At 42.7% G+C, this 14103-nt stretch overlaps 1 long non-coding RNA gene across 1 annotated transcript; it reads right to left on the bottom strand.

The window, feature by feature from the left end:
* Positions 1-9613: 9613 nt before the first annotated feature.
* Positions 9614-13448, bottom strand: LOC133498623 (uncharacterized). Its single transcript, XR_009794374.1, has 3 exons — positions 13310-13448; positions 10831-10888; positions 9614-10749 (listed from the first exon to the last, which is right to left on the bottom strand). It is a non-coding gene; the product is annotated as an uncharacterized LOC133498623 (long non-coding RNA).
* Positions 13449-14103: the final 655 nt, after the last annotated feature.

Genomic DNA, 14103 nt, shown 5'->3' with positions numbered 1-14103 from the left:
GTATGATTTGGATCAGTATTTATCTTGAGTAAACTTACAAACCTTGTACCCTCAACTTTGATGACACTTGGGAGACAATGGGAGGACTTCTCTGTATGGCGCCTAAATCAATCTCTTCAGCAACACAACTTACTTTGCCACATAATTCTTTATCTTTATCGAGGTCAACTGAACCACATTATACTCAGCAGGTAGGATGTGTAGTACCAGTTTCTTATGCTTTCATAAGTTTATTTTTGCTTTCACACATTCCTGCTTGCAAAGCTATAATAGCACTTTTTTACACTTTGACATCAGTGTCATCCCTTCATAACAGAACAAAAAAGATGACCATGAATCTGAAGTTATTCTTTAGCCACATTCTTGCAAGATTGATTCATAATTGTTCAACCTTGCTGTGTAACTTTGATAGACAAAGTATTCGAGAATGTTTTGAGAGAACTCTAAATTGCACCACTTGAAGAGACCCATTGACTCCATCCAATACGTTCATAATACTGGGATTTCAATTGAAATCCAATTTTAACTGTATAAAGATCTTTTTTTCACCATGCTCGGTGATCAGATGTTTTCTTTCGTGAAGAAAACCATTCAGATGGTCAGAAAGTACCACTGTCCTCTGTCTGAATTGGAATGAAAGAAGTCCTTAAATTTGTCATATTCAAGGTAAGATTACGGATGTGCTGACTCACTATCATACCATTATACAAGGTTTTAGGGTTTTTGACTTTTTTTTCACTTCAGCCTTTAAAATCAGTTTTAGTTGTGGTAAATTGCAAAAAAGTCTTCCCTATTTCTTACAAATTCTGAATTTTTTTTTAGTTAAATCTATGATGATGAGGACATTTTCTAATGTATTAACTCTAACATTTCAAAATCGGTGTACTCCTGGTGAAAAAGTGTTAGTCTTATTTCCCAGTCCTGTCCAACCACTCAAGAGCCAGATATCATGGTCCATATCTGATAAACAAAAAGGTTAGCGACACAGAAGAACAAGAAATATCATGACAGACTCGAAACCAAGCGAGTCAGTTATATTGCTACAACACTCTCGCCAGTTACTGATTTTACAGTTGATGGTGATGCAAGCGTCAATGACAATATGGATGATGTTTTTAGCGATGTAAAGTTTGGTGATTTGAGTGATAATGCTTCACCAAAGTTGTGCAATTTTTATGCGTTAGCTCACCCTGATGAGAAATTGACACATTTGTCAGCTGAACAGAAAGCTGAACTGTCACATCTGATTTTTTAGATTTCTCACCTATTTCCTGATGTGCCTAGCAGGATTCTGCGGAAGGGGGTGCAGTACATGTTGGACAATGATATTATTGAACCCAGTGACAGTTTGTGGAGCTCAGTTGATATGTTTGATGCTTCATCTTTGATGTTTGATGCTTCATCTGTACAGTCACAAAAACCCCGTCCAACGTCATTCTCGGCCTTAAATCCACTCGTCCACTTCCAACATTCCAAACATCCGCGTCTGACGAGGTAATAGAGTCCCTTCACTCAGACCGCAACAAAAGATCTGCGTCATAATAACTTAATAAAGTACGTAAGAAAGAAAAATAAACAAAAGAAAGAATAAAAATTTAATGATGAAAATAGACTGGAGACTGGAAAGACAGACTGAAAATTTAGCTGGAAGCAGGGATTAATATACGGACACTGTGACATCCTATATAAATTTATGTGAAGAGGCGGATGTACAAAAAAAATCATGATGCAAGTTCAATAACAACAAGCTGTGGTCCACTGCCAAACTTAAGCAACTTCACCAGGACGCATATCAAAGACCGGTTAGAGCCCTATGTAATTGCGCTAGAAATCAGATAACTAACGAAATTAACATCGCAAAGAGGAATTATGTAGTAAAGTTACAAAAAAACTTTACCCCTATTGAAGAAGGAAGGAAGTCGAATCTCAGATTCAGGAGGAGTAATGTGGTTTTTCTCCTGGTCGTGGAACAGTGGACCAGCTCTACACACTCGGCAGGGTCTTCGGGGGTGCATAGAAGTTTCCCCAACCAATCTACAAGTGTTTTGTGAACTTGGAAAAGGTGTTTAACCGAGGCCCTCAGGGAGTCTTGTGGGGGGTTCTTCAGGAGTACGGGGTACCAAACCTCCTGATATGAGCTGTTGGGTCCCTGTACGACCAGTGTCAGAGTTTGGGCCTCATTGCTGACAGGTACTCAGACTTGTTTCTGGTGAGAGTTGAACTCTGTCATGGCTGCCCTTTTTCACCAATTTTGTTCATAATGTTCACGAACAGAATTTCTAGGCACACCCAAGGCGTAGAGGAGGTCCAGTTTGGTGGCCTCAGTATTGCAGTGCATCTCTCAGTTTGTCCCTTCCTTTGTTGACTCTAGGATTTTTGTGCTCCTACACTACCCTGAACAGGTCGCTCCAGTAACAAAGCATGACAAGGCATTGACATGTTGCGATGGAGAATTCTGCCCCTCTGCGTTCCTCGTTCAGGTTTTACCTCATACACTGGGCTATTTTCTCCCTTTTGCAAGACAACAATGTGGATTTTCTCTTCCCAGTGTAAACGCTCTGCCATATTTTTAACAAGAACCCAGTCGCCCAGAAAAACATTGAGCTTTGCCACTTTTGGTCATAGTTCATCTTTCCTCTTTCTGTCGTCTTTTTGATTGTTTTCGTTTGCAATGTCATGTGATTCTTTCATTTGTTCTTGCCATTTTTGAGCATATTGTTTTTGTGACTTATATCCTTCGTCCTCATTTATCCCAAAAATTAGATTAATAGGCAAACGGGGTTGTCTTCCAAAAAGCAAAGAGAAGAGAGAGAACCTTGTTGCTTGTTGTCGGCATGTACCACTTTATTCAGATAGTCACTCCAGTTTCCCTTTTTCTCCTCATCCAAGGTCCTCAAGATTGACAACAGGGTACGAGTAAATCTTTCGACTGGGTACCCTGTGGATGGTAACAAGTGGTTCTTGAGTTAGCAATGCCACTGACCTTTTGTAACTGCTTGAACAACTGATTCTCAAATTCTTTGCCTTGATCGTGGTGTACTTTTACAGAAAAACCAAATTTTAAAGCAAAATCCTTAAAAATCTTTGTTCCGGCAGTTTTGCCTGATTTTTTATTGGTTGGGTAGGCTTGTTCAAACTTTGTGAAGTTATCAATGAGCACCAAAATATACTCATACCCTCCCCTGCTTTATTCAAGGTGAAGATAGTCTATAGAAACTATGTCAAATGGCGCTGTTGCAGGTAAATGACACATGGGTGCTCTACTTTGCACTGCAGTTTTTTTTCCCTCTATGTTACATTTACAAACCTGAGTGATGAAAAATGGAATATGATTTTGCATCCTAGGCCAATAAAACCTGTTCCTAGCTAAATGCAAAACATGACCCATTTCACAGTGAAGGTACTTGTACACCAGTTCTTTATACTGATCAGGTAGCACAATTTGAGAACAGGTTGCAGTTTTACGTTTCAACAGACCCTCTTTGAAACGAAAAGTCTTTTCCATTCGTGCAACAGCTGCCTGACTTTTGCCATTTTTGTGTTCATGGCCCATATTTTTTGGCTTCTCGTCCCGCTTCTTCAGTTCAGTTACATGGGATATGGAAGGATCTTGCAGTTGTGCTTGCAAGAGCTCATGAGGTGTTACTTGTATACCTGGTTGAGTAACTAGAGCTATTTCTTGGGCAAGTGGGTTACAGCTAATAGCTGAAATCCAACCCACTTCACACTGCTGCTGGTTTTCAATTGCACTGAATATTGCACCAAGCACTTCAGGTGAACACTGCTTTGTGCACTCATTTATGAGGGAGTCTATGCTCATTGATGTGTAGGATAGGAAGTCTGCACCAGCGTTGGATTTTCCTTTACGATATTTCAGAGTGATGTTGAAATCGGCCAGCTTTGACACCCATCGGTGTCCTCTTGCATTCAGTTTAGCTGTGCTAAACACATAAGTTGCAGGATTGTTATCACTGTATACCAGGGGTCGGGAACCTTTCAGGCTTAGAGAGCCATAAATGGCAAATATTTTAAAATGTAATTCCAAAAAAGTCATACAATATTTTTAAAACTAATTACAAGTGTATTTATGCATTTTATGTAAGAGCAACACTTTAAGCGTACAATATGTCTCTAAATTCATTTAAATAACATTATGCTGTTGCCAACCAATGATGGTCAAAAGTACTTCTTACCATTAATGCGACTTCTTTGCTGATGGCTTTGTAGTCTGTTTCATTCATCATTAAATTAAACTTCATGTAGCCTTTGAGAATTCCATCCATTATTCGTGAATGGTAGGTTGGTCTTAATGTTTTTTTTTAAATGGGAGAAAAGACTTTTCATATGCATAGGTGGAACCAAACATTGTAAGTAGAGCAATACTCACATGCTACAGTTTGTGGTATGTGACGGGAAGTGCATTCCAAGTTTTCACATTCAGCTGGTCTGCAGGTTTAATTTAATTAATTTTTTTTTTCAATTCTCCCCACTTACAATGAAGAAAATAAGTATTTGAACACCCTGCTATATTGCATGTTCTCCCACTTACAAATCATGGAATGGTCTGAAATTTTCATTGTAGGTGCATGTCCACTGTGAGAGAGATAATCTAAAAAGAAAACTCCAGAAATCCCAATGTATGATTTTTTTTAAACGATTTGTGTGATACAGCTGAAAATTAGTATTTGAACACCTGTCTATTAGCTATAATTCTGACCCTCAAAGACCTGTTAGTCCACCTTTAAAAGTCCACCTCCACTCCATCTATTATCCTGAATCAGATGCACCTGTGTGAGGTCGTGAGCTGCATATAGACCCCTGTCCACCCCGTACAATCAGTAAGACTCAAACTTGTAACATGGCCAAGACCAAAGAGCTGTCCAAAGACACCAGAGACAAAATTGTACAACTCCACACGACTGGAAAGGGCTATGGAGAAATTGCCAAGCAGTTTGGTAAAAAAGGTCCACTGTTGGCGCAATCAATATAAAATGGAAGAAGCTAAACGTGACGGTCAATCTCAATCGGAGTGGAGCCCCATGCAAGGTATCACCTTGTGGCGTCTCAATGATCCTTAGAAAATGTGAGGAATCAGCCCAGGACTACACGACAGGACTTTGTCAATGACTTGAAAAGAGCTGCAACCACTGTTTCCAAGGTGACTGTCGGTAATACACCAAGACGTAATTGTTTGAAATCATGCAAGGCACAGAAGGTTCCCCTGCTTAAACCAGCACACGTCACGGCCCGTCTTGAGTTTCCCAATGACAATTTGGATGATACAGAGGAGTCATGGGAGAAGTTTTCGAGGTCAGATGAGACCAAAATTAAACTTTTTGGTCTCATTACACTAACCATGTTTGGAGGAAGACGAATGATGAGTTCCATCCCAAGAACACCATCCCTACTGTGAAGCATGGGGTTGATACAATCATGCTTTGGGGGTGTTTTTCTTTCCAAGGGTCAGGACGACTGCACTGTATTAAGGAGAGGATGACCGCGGCCATGTATTGTGAGATTGTGGGGAACAACATCTCCCTCAGTCAGAGCATTGAAGATGTGTCGTGACTGGGTCTTTCAACATGACAATGACCCGAAGCACACAACCAGGAAAACCAAGGAGTGGCTCCGTAAGAATCATATCAATGTTCTGGCTGTTCAAAAACTTATTTGCAGCTGTATCACACAAATAAATCGTTAAAAAAAAAATCATACATTGTGATTTCTGGATTTTTCTTTTTAGATTATCTCTCTCACAGTGGACATCCACCTACAATGAAAATTTCAGACCCCTCCATGATTTCTAAGTGGGAGAATTTGCAATATAGTACGGTGTTCAAATACTTATTTTCTTCACAGTATTTGCATTTGCCAACAATGCTTGAAGACACAGGCATGTCTTTCTGTAGAAAAAATTCAGGTGGTGGGCGGTGCATAAGCATGCTGTTATTACAAACCACATTGACAAGGCTGCGTAAGGACTGTAACATTTGTAATTATGAGTGTACCCCGACAAAAGCAGATGAGGGCGGTGCAAGGTAAACTAGGAAGAAGAGTGTGTGCCCGTGCAGCAAGTCATTGTTAGAGAAACTTACGTGTGCTGCCAAAATGTTTAAAAAAAAAAAAAGCTTGACGTCTTTTTTTTTTGGGGTGGGGGAACGGCGTCATGCAATCGACCAAAACTGTCTCGCTACTGACTGGTTGACGGGTCGATCGCGATGGACACAGACTACAGTACGTCATTATGAGGGCTCTGTGAGCAATACACAACCACCAAATGAGTCAGGTATGGCTCGAGAGGCAAAGGTTCCCGACCCCTGCTGTATACTGTCACGGAGGGAGCATAAAACAGCCCCCTTAAGCACTAGAAACTCTAGCTTCTCTGAATGTAAGCTATAGTTTTTTCTGCTGGTGTCAAAGTTCATGAGGCGTAGCCGATTACTGAGTTTCCCGTCCTGTCTCTGATGTAAAAGAGCCCCGAGACCCAGTTCTGAGGCATCAATGTGCAGAATGAATGGATCCTCAAACTTTGGATAAGCCATTACAGGCGGGTTTGTTATGACATCAACTAAATAGTCCAAAGCTTTTTGATGAGGATCAGTCAGTGCTATTTTCTGGTTTGGTGGAAGCTGTCCTCCCTTTGCTGACTGCTTATTGTGACTTTAGCATTGGACTCAAAGCTGTATCTGCAGAGAGCATATCATAGAAGCATTTAGCATGGCGTGAAGTCTTGTACATAACTTCTGTAGTAACCTAGGAACCAAGTAACGAAGTAGTAACCAAGAAGTTTACGCAGTTCTTTGATGTTTGTAGGTGGTTTTGTTTTCAGTGGCTGCACTGCAGCTATTTCTTTATTGTCCATTTTGTAGCCATCACCTGAGATCACTTTTTTTACATAGCGCACCTCTTTTATAAAAATGTCACATTTATCTGGTCTCAGTTTGATTACCCAGGCTTGCTGACGTTTGAGAACTGATTTCACGTCCTCCAAATGCTGTTCAAACGGTTTGCTGATGACTAGAATATCATCCAAGTATGGAATGCATATTTAATCTCTGAGACCTTCCAGGCTCTGCTCCATAATACACTGGAACGCCAAGGGCCATTTCTGAGGCCAAATATAATCCTGTTCCATTCATACAGACCCCATGGGGTTGTGAACGCCATGAATTTCCTGGAGTCCTCAATGATGCTCTCCTGATGGTACACTTTGCCTTGGTCTTGCAGAGTGAACCAAGCGTTCCCGCCAAGACCATCAAGTATCTCCTGAATGCGTGGTGTTAGATGCCTGTCTGGGATTGTCTTTTTATTCAGCCGCCTGTAGTCTGTAAGATACAAAGTCTCAAACTTCCATATCGCCTCCTCACACATGCGACGGAATCCGCATATGGGGAGGTGGATTTCCGGATGAAGGCTTTATTTAACAGGTCCTGTATAATATGGCTATTGGAACATTGTCAGTTATCTTAATGTCCATTTTAAAATATATATATAAATATCAAACCCACCTCATCTTTGTGTCTGGCAAATGTCTCCATCCATCCATTTTCTACCACTTTTCCGGGTCGGGTCGCGGGGGAAGTAGCTTCAGCATGAATACCCAGACTTCCCTTTCCCAGCTACTTCTTCCAGCTCTTCCGGAGGGAGCCCGAGGCATCCCCAAGCCAGCTGAGAGACAAAGTTTCTCCAGCATGTCCTGGGTCGTCCTCGGGGTCTCTTTCCGGTGCAACATGCCCGGAAAACCTCACCAGGGAGGCATCCGGTAGTCATCCGAATCAGATGCCACAGCCACCTCATCTGGCTCCTCTCAATGCGGAGGAGCAGCAATTTGACACTGAGCCCCTCCTGGATGACCGAGCTTCACCCTATCTCTAAGGGAGAGCCCAAACACCCTGCAGAGGAAACTCATTTCGGCCGCTTGCATCCAGGATCTTGTTCTTTCGGTCACGACCCACAGCTCGTGCCGAAAGGTGAGGGTAGGAACGTAGATCAACTGGGAAATTGTGAGCTTCGCCTTTCAACTTAGCTCCCTCTTTACCACAACGGCCCAATACAAAGTCAGCATCATTGCAAACCATGCACCGATCCGTCTGTCGATCTCCTGCTCCATTCTTCCCTCACTCATGAACAAGACCCCAAGATACTTGAACTCCTCCACTTGGGGCTGGATCTCATCCCTGACCCAGAGAGGGCACGTCACCTTTTTCCAACGAGGACCGTGGGCTCAGATTTGGAGGTGCTGATTCTCATCCCAGCCACTTAACACACGCTGCGAACTGCTCCAGTGAGAGCTGGAGATCACGGCTTGATGAAACCAACAGAACCACATCATCTGTAAAGAGCAAAGTTGTGATGCTGAGGCCACTAAACACTCTACGCCTCGGCTGCTGTCCATAAAAGTTAGGAACAAAATCGGTGACAAAGGACAGCCTTAGCGGAGTCCAACTCTCACCGGAAACGAGTCCAACTTTTTGCCTGAAATGTGGATCAAACTCTGACAGCGGTTGTACAGGGACCGAACAGCTCACCGAGGGACACGGTCAAACGCCTTCTCCAAGTCTATAAGACACATGTAGACTGGATAGGCAAACTCCCATACACTCTTGAGGATCCTGCCAAGGGTGTAGAGCTGGTCCACTGTTCCACGGCCAGGACGAAAACCACAATGCTCCTCCTGAATCTGAGATTCCACTCCAGTACCCCTGAATAGACCTTACCAGGGAGGTTGAGGAGTGTTATCCACCTATTGTTGGAACACACCCTCCGGTCACCCTTCTTGAAAATCCATCACCCCAGTCTCCCAATCCAGAGGCACCGTCCCCAATGTTCACGCGATGTTGCAGAGGCGTGTCAACCAGGACAGTCCCACAACATCCAGGGCCTTTAGGAACTCCAGGCCAATCTCATCCACCCCTGCCCCTGGGACGAAGAAGCTTTTTAACCACCTCAGTGACCTCAAAACCAGAAATAGAAGAGCCCACCTCAGAGCACCCAGACTCAGGTTCCTCACGGGAAGGCATGTCGGGAGTATTGAGGAGGTCTTCGAAGTATTCTCCCTACCGACTCACAACATCCCGAGTTGAGGTCAGCAGTGCCCGGTCCCCATTATAAACAGTGTTGACGGTACACTGCTTCCCCCTCCTGAGACGCTGGATGGTGGACCAGAATTTCCTTGAAGCCGTCCTCGTTCTCCATGGCCTCACCGAACACCATTGCTCTGTATTGTTGTCCTCAAGTATTTGAAGTCGTCCACCCTCGCTATCGCTTCTCCTTGGAGCTTCACACTTCCTCATCCGTCCCCCTCATTCATACACACATATTCTGTTTTACTTCGACTAATCTTCATTCCTCTCCTTTCCAGTGCGTGCTTCCATCTTTCTAATTGTTCCTCCCCCTGCTCGCTTTCACTGCAGATCACAATATCATCTACGTCCAAGGGTATTCCAGTCTAACCTCATCTGTCAGCCTATCCATTACTACTGCAAACAGGAAGGGGCTCAGCACAGATCCCTGATGCAGTCCCACCTCCACAGGGCTCAACATTTCTTTCTGTCGGGCAAGTGAATCTAAATCTCACTTGCCCCATCCGAAAGCCCACTTGCCATAGCTTTCAACAAATATTACATGCTTTCATAAAAAAATTATCATCCCTACATCATATAAAATATGAGTTTTGTTATCATTTATTCCATCCATGTGACAAAAAAAATAAAATAACATAAATATAAATCTAAAATATGGTACATTTGGCACAATAACAAATTTTTGTTGTTTTCTTTGCCACTGGAAGTGACATTTCCTTTAGAATGGGTGTGTGTTGGAACATCAGCATGATAAAGATTTTGGGGATGTGATGGCCAAAACTTGAAGGAAAATAACAGGGGTTTTTTTAAGACCCAGTTCGACAGCTTGAATCATGAGGTTGACTTGAAGATTGTAGTGATGAGGAAGATTTGGTCTGTTGTTGTTGGTGAACTGCAGTGTTTTCATTGTTACACTATGGCAACGTTGCAGACTCAGGAGGGGTTGGATTTGAAGCAGCTCCTGGAAGGGTTCAGAAGACTCATCAGGGGTATTCATTATAGTCTCAGTCTCCTCAGACACAGAAGTAAGTCGAGGTGTTTTGTTTGGAATTACCAATTTGGTAATTGACGACTGACCACATTCTTTATTGCTGTTGGTGATTGGTGTACTGATCATCCTCTTTTTCGGCACACGTGGTTCTTCAATTTTCTCGTTTATGACAGGGGCAACATGATTTGGTTCAAATATGACACCATCCTGTATATTCACATCACCATCCCTATTCCATATTATGATCAGTGGGTTCAAATGATCATTGGGGTATTTTGACGAAAGGTCGACAATCTTATTGTTCAGAGTTTGAAATACTGAGTTCATCAATGAGCGGCATGGTGTAGGTATGTCAGGATAAACTGATATATAATAAAATGATCTTTGTTAAGTACGGTGCTAAGAACAAGAAGATGAAGAACAAAACACCATCTTTTGTTTACTTGCATTTATCAGGATTCATGCATCATAGCATCAAGAGCGGGAGTAGAGAATGAAGATCCCTCCATTACATCAAAAGAGTCTTAATTCAAAAGACCAGATACTAATGTGATTTTTCCATATTTGACTCAGCACACAACTGGTCCAGGTGAGGATGAGTGAAATAGTCATTCACGTTATTTGTGAATTTGTCACAGCAATCTGACCACAGGGAAGCTGCCAAGTTCTCTGAGCCTGAAACAGTTACACCATTCAGTTAAAACATAAAATTACACTTTGGAACAATCCAGAAAACGAGACATCAGGGACTAATACCATCTTTTTTCCAGGAATTTTCAGAGGGTGGTCAAGAATGTTCTAATCAGCCATCGAACTGAAAACATAAACCACAGTAATACAGACAATATTTTTCCAATCAGTATTAGAACATAAGGCACACGTAAATCAATTGGTCTAGACCAAAGTAAAACACACACTGGAGTCATTAAAAAAGTGTTATTGATAAGATAAACCCCAAGTCACAAGTAATTTATGTATGATTAATCAATTCAGGACAGATATCACTGAGCTATTGAGCAAAAAAGTCAAATATCCGGGGTGAAAATTTAGGAAAATGATAATGTGGCCAACAGTGGTATCATTTTGATTTTTAGTAGTTGGTGGCCCATGTGAAAATGTGGTCCTGATTGTAATCAAGGAGATCATGACCACGCCATAGGGATCCTGACAAATAATCTTGAAGTTATTGACTAACTAAGACACAGAGATAACGGGGAAAAAAATAAAATATAAAGAAAATAAAACCGTAAAGACTTGATTGTCTTAGCAATGTCTAAATGTATACGTCGTGACAGCTCTAATCACAAAAGAACGAGAGGAAGACCACAGAGAAGGTTTATGGATGTGGTGAGGGAAGACATGAGGGCAGTTGGGGTTAGAGAGGAAGATGCCGAAGATAGGCTAAGATGGAAAAAGATGACACGCTGTGGCGACCCCTAACGGGATAAGCCGAAAGGAAAAGATCGTTATGGAGGTAGGACCCAAATGCAGGAGTCGGGAGACACAGAGGTAATTAAAGAAAAACGTTTATTGTTCCAAGGTCGGGGATCGGGTAGGCAGTCAGGTGCAGCAGCGGTAGTCAGGACGTCGGGCGTAGAGAGCAGGTCAGCGGGCAGGCAGGAGTCGATACACGGGAGATGGATCAAAGCAGGCAGGAGTATCAAAGGAGTCAGGTTTACAGGGTCGGTCGGAGAACAGGCGGAGGTCGATACACACGGGTTGACGATAAGGGATACGGGAGTGCTGGAACGGGGCATGGGCATGGGCCCCAGACCAGTCGTCCCCATGGTCCTATATACACCGGGGCCAATCAGCCAGCATGAGGTGCAGGTGTGTGCCTCCCAACCCAGGGCTGGACCGGCAGGATCATGATTGTTCAGTCAAGCTCCAGCGAATCAGAAAACTAGTATGTTAAGCTGTTGTTGTCACATTGTTTCATGCGATGTCAGAAAACCTGTATGTCAAGCTGTTGTTGTCACGTTGTTTCACACAATGTCGGCCGTGAATTATCAAAACTATCGACTCGGACACAATATGTTTAATAAATGTAAAATTACGATATTTCTGTGAAAATTCCCGTACATTTACTTTCCTGGAGATGCATTTCAGGCAAGTCGGGCAATCATTAATGTTGAGCCGTGCTCCACCTTAAATTCTACTGACAGACCTATGGCACATCACATTGCTGTGCTGCTACCCTAATACATGTCCTGTACTATTCTAACATATTTCTCCGCCACACCAAACTTGCGCATGCAATACCACAGTTCCTCTCTTGGTACTCTGTCATAGGCTTTCTCTAAGTCTACAAAAACACAACGTAGCTCTTTCTGACCTTCTCTGTACTTTTCCATGAGCATCCTCAAGGCAAATAATGCATCTGTGGTACTCTTTCTAGGCATGAAACCACACTGTTGGTTGCAGATACTTTCTTCTGTCCTGGTCTACCCTCCACTACTCTTTCCCATAACTTTGTGTGGCTCATCATCTTTATTACTCTATAGTTTCCACAGCTCTGAACATCACCTTTGTTCTTAAAAATGGGGACAAGCACACTTTTGCGCCACTTCTGGCATCTTCTCTCCCACTGATATTCTATAGAATAAGTTGGTCAAAAACTCTACAGCCACCTCTCCAAAATTGCTTCCATACCTCCACTGGTATGTCATCAGGACCAACTGTCTTTCCACTTTTTATTCTATTCAGTGCCTTTCTAACTTCCCCTTACTAATCATTGCCACTTCCCGGTCACTCACGCTTGCCTCTTTTGCTCTACCATCTCTTTCATTTTCTTCATTCATCAACTTCTCAAAGTACTCTACTGAGAACACTACTGGTACCAGTCAATATATTTCCATTGCTACACTTAATCACATTTACTTTATTTACTTGCTGCACATGCTTCCCATCTCTACCCCTCTGTCCGGCCAACCTGTAGAGATCCTTTTCTCTTTCTTTCGTATCTGTTTTTCCCTCCATGTAACTCCTTAATTTCAATCTAGTACTCACAGAATATACCACTGCCTCCACAACGTCTACCTGAGGATATCCCTTTCTTGAACCATTTTCAATCTAGTGTTCAAGGCTGCTGAAGCTCAAATTGTCTTTGGATTTTGACTCACCATTGATTCGGAAGTCTTTCCGAAAATCATTCTGGGCGGCAGCTGCTCAACAATTCTCTGCAATTGCAAGCGCCGCCGGTCTGTGCCGCGGCGATGGATATGAAGTGCCATACCTCTGCTCACGTGACAATATGTCCGCTGTCTAGATCGCCTCCTCTTCCCCCTCACCGACCGCAGGTGAAGACCTGCGTGGGGTTGATCCTGTGGCGTCTGTCTCCCCCTGCTTCTCAAACACAGCTTCCAATGTGTCGTTTAATACCAAAGGCACGGACATGCCTTTGTCTTGCTTCACCAGCAGCTCATCACGGTAACAAAATTTTATGACGTCCTTGACCAGAGCGTGATGACTTTTACCCTGGATGCTTTTGTTGTCTTTTTCAGAAATTGAACAGTACTTGCATACTCGGTGAAGTTCTTTCATCGTCAGTTCATGTTGCTTCTTTTCGGTTTTCAGAAGATACTCTTCTCTGTCTTCTTCCATGTTTTTTCTTTGTTCAAAATCGGAGCGTTATCCTTCGTGAAGCAATATTAATCTCGGTGGAACATCCAAATTGTTACACTACTCACGACAGACACCTCAGATGGTGTGTGGAAATACATCATTTATTGCCTTTCCAGCGAAAAAACTGGAAAAAACACAACAGCTCGCAGGTCCGTACACAGGCAGAGTCACTACGCAGCCTCTTTTTCGCTCTGACTTTTCTTCTTCTCCTTCAGTTAACTGCATCAGCATACAAGTCACCGCCACATGCTGGCAGGCAAAACATGCAAATCTATCCCCATCACCCACACTCAGAGAACATAATAATAATATGATAACGAATAGAAGAGATAAGTGAAACAAAAAAAATTCTTTACAGGTGCTACATTAACATGGACTCGCTTTTGGCAGACTGTGACATTTTTC

This window comes from Syngnathoides biaculeatus, chromosome 3 (assembly GCF_019802595.1).
Source record: "Syngnathoides biaculeatus isolate LvHL_M chromosome 3, ASM1980259v1, whole genome shotgun sequence".
In the NCBI taxonomy this organism is placed as follows: domain Eukaryota; kingdom Metazoa; phylum Chordata; class Actinopteri; order Syngnathiformes; family Syngnathidae; genus Syngnathoides; species Syngnathoides biaculeatus.
The sequence above is the reverse complement of the archived record's forward strand: the minus strand, read 5'-3'. Positions and strand labels throughout refer to the sequence as shown.